The following is a 6,455-nucleotide window of genomic DNA, read 5'->3' as shown; positions in this document are numbered from 1 at the left end:
CTCCATCTGAAAAAGAATGAGATCTCGCTATTTGTCACAGTGTGGATGGACCTAGAGGGTACAATGCTAAGTGAAACAAGGCAGTCAGAGAAAGACAAACGCCATATGATTTCATATATTCCACATTTACGTGGAATTTAAAAAACAAAACAAATGAGCAAACAAAAAAAAAGAGACAAACAGCTCAGGAAACAAATTGAGAGTTGTGGGGGAAGGAGAATGGGGGTGAGGATAGGGTGGCTGGGTTATGGACGTTTGGGAAGGTATGTGCTTTGGTGAGTGCTGTGAATTGTGTAAGACTGTTGAATCACAGACCTGTACCCCTGAGGCAAATAATACACTATATATGTATATATATACATGTATACATATGTGTATATATATGTATATACATGTGTGTGTGTGTGTGTGTGTATGCTAATGAAAAAAGAGAGACAAACAAAAACCAGACTCCTAACTACAGAAAACAAAATGATGGTCCCCTGGGGTGGTGGGGGGATGGGGGGGATGGGGGAAATAGGTGATGGGGATTAGGGAGTTCACTTCTTGTAATAGGTGCTGGGTGATACACAGAATTGTTGAATCACTATTCTGTACACCTGAAACTAATATGACACTATATGCTAATTACACTTCAATTTAAAAAAAAAAAAAAAGTAAGAGCGATAAAATGGAGGGAAAAAAAGAAGTATGTATTATTTAACTTTGAGTCCTCAGTAGCTAAATGAGGACCTGGCACATACTAGGTGTTCAACAAACATGTATTAAGTGACTGAATACATGAATAAATATCTAAATAAATAAATAGATAATTATGGCTTATATTCTCAGCAAGACATACCAGAGGAGAGATATTTAAGGCCTCTATCCAGGCTGCTGTTAACACCCAGATATGGGATCGGCCTCACAGGAGACTAGCCATCACCAATCAAGAGGCAGACAGGTGCTTGACACTGTGATGAAGAAGAAATCCTTGGAAGCCCCAAACTGGCCCAGAAAAGGCCTGTGAGATCTGCGCCTGAGAGCAGATGCCCTCCTCACAACCAGCTAGGCTGAAGCCCAGGCTCTAGTGAGGGGAGCTGGCAAAAATAAGCAGCATCCCTGAACGAATAAAGAGCCTGAGGAGTCAACACCGTGTGCAAAGACCATCTTCAGAATGAGGAATGTTCTAGAAGCCCAGGTCCACAGTCTGAGAGACCAATGGGGATGTGGGCTCCCATCTGGGAAATGACATGACCAGTCAGGGGTCGGCCTGTCACGAGGGGCTGCTCAATTCTCAGCCCACTGTCCCGGGGGTAGTATGTCCGTGAGGACTCTTCCAGAAAGCAGCGGAGAGGGGGGCTGGGAGGGCAGAGGAGCTGCGGCCATCCAATCCAGAGTGGTCCGGGGTCAGCAGAGGCAGAAGGATGTCTCCGCATAGGGCAGATGGCGTGGGAAGAGTTAAGGTGATAATTCTACAGACCAAAAGAAGAAGGGAGAAAAAAGGATTTTTGTAATTGAACTATTCTAATTGACTGCTGACTCTACACTGTTCGGATTCACCAGGTAATTGCTCAATTCCCCATTTCATTTCGTCTGCGGCGCTGGAGCGGCAGCCACTAGTCGGAGGGGGGAGGGCGGCTTTAGGAACTGATTAGGGGAAATCACTCCTTGCAGGCCTTAGGTTATTCTTGTTAAAAATGATGCCAGGAAAATCATAATTAAAATGGGAACATGGTGAATAACAAGTGCCCCTTTCCTTGAATGTGAAATAAATTTTAACAGCTACCTTAGCTAAGGAGCCCAACACATTCGACCTTCCAATAAGGGTAAGCAGAGTTTTCTATCAGAGTGAAATAGAAACTATAAATCAAACGTTTCATATCTAAAGTCCAAGCTGGCTCCAGTGAGTAAAATTCCACTCTCCAATAGTCTTAGTGCTTTTTTCTTTCTTTCTTTCTCTCTCTCTCTTTTTTTTCCCCCTCGCTCTGGCTGGCTATCACACTTGACTCTGGAACTATATGGATACTGTTTCTTCATCTTAAATCTGTGAAAGTACCTTCAAGAGCTATAGTCTTGACTACGTGTGACATACTACCCAAGATAAAGAAGCTGGTCAAAATAAATGCGCCTGTGTGCGAGATTCTGTCACGTGGGTATGTTGAGATGGAATCATCTTCGGGAGGAGAGCAGGAGAGAGGGAGTGGGGTGGGGAGGGGGAGGGTTGTAGAAGAATTCCAGAGGAGGAGGTAGGCAGCAAGAAGCACAGAGTAAGGGCTCAAATGTGTGTGCTATTTTTTTTTTTTAAGATTTTTATTTATTTGGCCGAGAGACAGAGAGCGAGCACAAGAAGACAGAGCAGCAGGGAGAGGGAGAAACAGCCTCTCCACTGTGCAGGGAGCCCAACATGGGGCTGGATCCCAGGACCCTGGGATCAGACCTGAGCCAAAGGCAGAAGCTTAACCAACTGAGCCACCCAGGTGCCCCTAAAATGCATTTTAGGGAAGAATTTAGAGAAGAATCATTATCTAATTCTCCTTCGAGAACAATGAAAATTTTCCTTCCCTGAGTACATGTCTTCCCTGGTCTCCTCAAATTCAGTAAGGGACCCCAAACTACCCTACACTGAGGAAGGGTTTACATCCTGAAGGAGACAGGCTGCCTGCAGAAACTTCAGGTAGCTTTTCTAAGTTGCTGTTTGGTAACCAGAAGAGCGCTCAGAGCTGTGTGTCTGACCACTACCTCCGCCCTGTTGAAAATACAAGTGAATCATCATCCCTCAGCGGTTCGGTTCAGGGCGAGATGAAATATGCTCCCGTGGTCACAGTCACACTCCACAAACTCTTCAGAGGCTCTCACAACTCTCCGGTGACTCTTTGATCATCTTAATGGACTTGACAGTGAGAGTCCCAGGGTGCAGTGCAGCAGCTGAGGGGAGCCAGATCTCAAGGGAACTTGGGCAGTCTTTGCAAGGGGCACTGGAGCCTTCCGCTGACCCAGCTCAGCGCCTTCAACAAGACCAGATACCTCAGCGCCCTTCGCCTTCCTTACATCTCTCCCACCCCCACACCTAGTCTCAGCCTATGGGAGATCTCGAAATTGTAGCAATGAAGTAGTTGAAAATTCAGCGCTGCCTCCAATGACTAACCCTTACCTCCTTCCTCTGCAGCCATCCTCCCAGCGCCTTCCCTGTCCCTGTGCTGGGCAGTCTTCAATCCAGGCTCAGAGAGTTCTCTTGGCAAGAATCCTGGAAGCCGAAGGGGTAGCCATGCAGGCGACACCCACAGCTTATTACCTCTGGCCAACTGCAGACCAAGGCTCCTGCCAGATGCCACCCACCTTCCCACCTACAGATGCCTTTGTCCGGCACTTTGCACCCCCGGGTCCCATTAGAATTGCCTGGGGAGTCCTTGGAAAGGAAAATTCCAACACCTAGGCCCTGCACCCAGAGATTTTGATTAGATCCGTCTGGAATGAGGTCCAGCCTGGCAACCGTGTGTTTTCAAAAACTCCCCAAGAGATTCTAAGCCGCAGACAGGTTAGGCTTCCAGATACCCACCTCCCCCATCCCTCCTGCCCCCCACACCTCCCCAAACCTCCCACTCGGTCCATGTCCTCTGGGTCATTCTTTACAAGGACAGGTGACCACTCTAAGGGAACTTCTGACAAAGGTGGTCGCACTTATTCCTTGTTTTCCTGAATAAATGCTCAGAGATTAAACAATTCCAGAATCTGCCAGTCATGGAGGTCATCCTCAGCATATGAACGAGAACATAAACCATCTATTTATCCAGAGTAAGCAAATATTTGGTGAATGCCTGCCACATACCAGACAGATGCGGGGCTGGGAACCAAGGCGGAAGCATCACATCAGTGTCTCCGCAGGCTGTCCTCTCCTTCTGCCCCTTCAGATTCAGAAGCCTAGCTCTCTGTTTTGAAACCCTTCTCTCAACTTTTATACATGACACATTGACACAGACACATCCACTTATAAATCTTCCGGTTCGCGCTCACCAATAAAGAGCTAAGCCCCAACATATTCCTGAGTTTCCGTGTAATTGGAATCTGAGGAAACCCCCGCCCCCAGAGGATGAACACCCCTCCCACACTCTCCTTTCCCGACTTCATCTCCTGATCCAGTTTCTATTATATTAGCCTAAGGATCGAACCCATGTTTAAATATTCAGGAAGCCCAAATAAAAGACTGTGTCTACTCTCTCTGCCCTGCCCTTTCAAGTGTGAAAATTGGACGAAGCTGTCAGGAAAAGCACAACCATGAAACTCCCAACCAGATTTCATGATTCTCGTGTATGCGTGAAACCCAGGGGAAAGGAAAGAAAATCCTGCTGCTATAAACACGCTCCTATCCATGCATAAAAGACCAAAGATCTAGGACCACAAGCGTGAATGGCCTTCATTAATTGCGAGTCCCTCTGCCTCCGAGATGCGGCTCCACTGTCTACCTGCTTTTGCCTTTGTTTCCCGTTTCAGTTTGTCTCCATCTGTCTTCTCCACCGGACAGCGGCTCAGCCACGAGCTAGGACTTATTTTTTGCTGTACTCCCACCCCTCCAGCCCCACGAGAGAATGCACTAATCACAATTCACATGTGCTGCGCACTCGCTATGTGCGAGGCACTGCCCTGACGCTTCTCACATTACTTCATCTTCAACTCGCTGAGTTTCATACTTTCTCTGTGGACTCCAGAGTTCAAGCAGCTCGCTCACATTTATGCAGGACCCAGGTGACAAAATTCCGATTCAAGTCGAGGCCATCAACCTGCAGTTCTAACTCTCTTAGCCATTACTATATATACAATGCTGGGACTTAGACAAACAAACAAAACAAAACAGAACACCAAAACAGTGGTTTCCAAGGTTTTTGTTCAGTCAGAGGTAGCTGCAGTGATTACCAGACACATGACCTTGAGAAAATTACTTAGCCGCTGTAAGCTTCAGTGTCATCTTCTCAAAAATGGGAGTAAGAGTAACACTGAGCTCCTGGGGTTACGTGATGACTAAATTAGATGATGCATGTAAAGTGCTTAGCACAGTGCCACGCATTTTTTTAAGGTTTTATTTTATTTACAAGAGGCGGGGGGAGAGCATGAGAGGAGAGAGGTCAGCGGGAGAAGCAGGCTTCCTGCTGAACAGGGAGCCCAATGTGGGACTTGATCCTGGGACTCCAGGATCATGACCCAAGCTGAAGGCAGTCGCCCAACCAACTGAGCCACCCAAGTGTCCTGCTGTGCCACACATTTAGTAAGTACTTGAAAGCAGGATGCAGCTGCTGTTATTTGGTATGTGGGCTTCTACGGTCAGGAGGATCTGAGGTCACTCCCTGATCTGAGCAACACTGCCTTTCCATGAGAGCTGCGGACAGTAGCCACTAATTTTCTTATAACTTCATTAAGATGTAATTCACACACCATACCACGCACCCATTTAAAGTATACAATTCAGTGGTTTTTAGTATATCCACAGGATTGTACAACCAGCATCGCAATCAACTTCGAGACCAATTCTTTTTTAGCACCAAGTTAGAACCAAACTTAGAATCACTTCTGGGGGACTTTTCATCACCCAAAATGAAGCTCTGTGACCATGAGCAGTCCCTCTCTGTTTCTCCCACATTCTCCCCCCACTAGCCCCTGACAACCATTAGTGTATTTTTCTCTATATTCTCCACATTTCATGTAAATGGGCTTGTGCAGGGAGGAGTCAAGATGGCGGAGAAGCAGCAGGCTGAGACTACTTCAGCTAGCAGGAGATCAGCTAGATAGCTTATCTAAAGATTGCAAACACCTGCAAATCCATCGGCAGATCGAAGAGAAGAACAGCAATTCTAGAAACCGAAAAACAACCACTTTCTGAAAGGTAGGACTGGCGGAGAAGTGAATCCAAAGCGACGGGAAGATCGACCCCGGGGGGAGGGGCCGGCTCCCGGCAAGCAGCGGAGCAACGGAGCACAAAATCAGGACTTTTAAAAGTCTGTTCCACTGAGGGACATCGCTCCAGAGGCTAACCCGGGGCGAAGCCCACGCGGGTTCAGCGTGGCCTCAGGTCCCGCGGGGTCACAGAAGGATCGGGGGTGTCTGAGTGTCGCAGAGCTTGTGGGTATTGGAATGGGAAAGCCGGCTGCAGAGACAGAGCCGACAGTAAGCTCGCAGCTCGGGGTTACCTTGAACCGGTCACAGGCTCGGTGAGCTCGGAGCGCGGCCGGAGGTCAGGCAGACGGGACTTACTGGGCGCTGTTCTCTGAGGGCGCACTGAGGAGTGGGGCCCCGGGCTCTCCGCTCCTCCAGGCCGGAGACCAGGAGGCCGCCATTTGTATTCCCGTCCTCCGGAACTCTACGGAAAGTGCTCAGGGAACAAAAGCTCCTGAAAGCAAAGCCAAGCGGATCACTCAGCCCGTCCCTGGTAAGGGCGGTGCAATTCCACCTGGGGCAAAGACACTTGAGAATCACTACACCAGGTC

Source organism: Neovison vison, chromosome 10 (genome assembly GCF_020171115.1).
Source record: "Neovison vison isolate M4711 chromosome 10, ASM_NN_V1, whole genome shotgun sequence".
In the NCBI taxonomy this organism is placed as follows: domain Eukaryota; kingdom Metazoa; phylum Chordata; class Mammalia; order Carnivora; family Mustelidae; genus Neogale; species Neogale vison.
This window is presented reverse-complemented; position numbering follows the sequence as displayed.